We start from the raw sequence: 922 nt of genomic DNA on the forward strand, positions 1-922 counted from the left end.
ACTATTTTTATGCTGTTTTCATTTTTTTACAAGAAATCGTGTCTCAAATCTGTTTTATGAGGTTCTAGTCTCAATATGTTTGTTTTACACTGTTTAATGCTCCTAAATTCTGTTTCACAAGAATTACATCTTTTAAAGTCTAAAAACTTTACCTAATAATGTGTCTAAATTATATCTTTTAGACCGGTTTTGAGCGTTTTCAGTCTCAAATTGCATGTTTTTAAGCTGTTTTCACCGTTTTTCAAGTATTCGTGTCTTAAATCTGTTTTATCTGGTTTTAGTCTCAATTTGTTTGATTTTACACTGTTTTATGCTGTTTTCAGCTTTTTAGAAGAATTCTTTTTTAGACCGGTTTAAGTTTTTCTAGTCTCAAATTACATGTTTTAATGTGTTTTTAAGCTGTTTTCACCGTTTTACAAGTTTTCGTGTCTTAAATCTGTTTTATCTGGTTTTAGAATCAAAAATTTGTTTGATTTTACACTCTTTTATGCTGTTTTAGATCAAACAGGACTTTTTGATTAATATTTTAGTGTATAATTTATTAATGTATGAACATTAATTAATTAACAAACATGTTTGTCACTGACTTTTATATATGTTTTACTATTTTACTATTATTTTTGTTATAAAGTAATTCTTTAGGAATATTTTAAAATTTAAGTAAATAATACACTAACTCGTAATACACTTATGTATGTAAACTAATAAAAGTTGACAAGTATAGTTTCTCTAACTTGTGACAGTTTGCAACAAGTGTCATTTACTTCTTGGCAGTATGAATATTTTAACACCAAGTCGTTTGTAATTTTCACTGTTTACTCAGTTTGATCACTTCAGAGCTATTTTAGCAATTCACAGCTTGATTTATTGCATATACAGTATACTTTTTATATATTATTATTTGAAGTTGAAATAAATTTCC

Source organism: Tachypleus tridentatus, unplaced genomic scaffold, assembly GCF_004210375.1.
Source record: "Tachypleus tridentatus isolate NWPU-2018 unplaced genomic scaffold, ASM421037v1 Hic_cluster_1, whole genome shotgun sequence".
Taxonomy (NCBI): domain Eukaryota; kingdom Metazoa; phylum Arthropoda; class Merostomata; order Xiphosura; family Limulidae; genus Tachypleus; species Tachypleus tridentatus.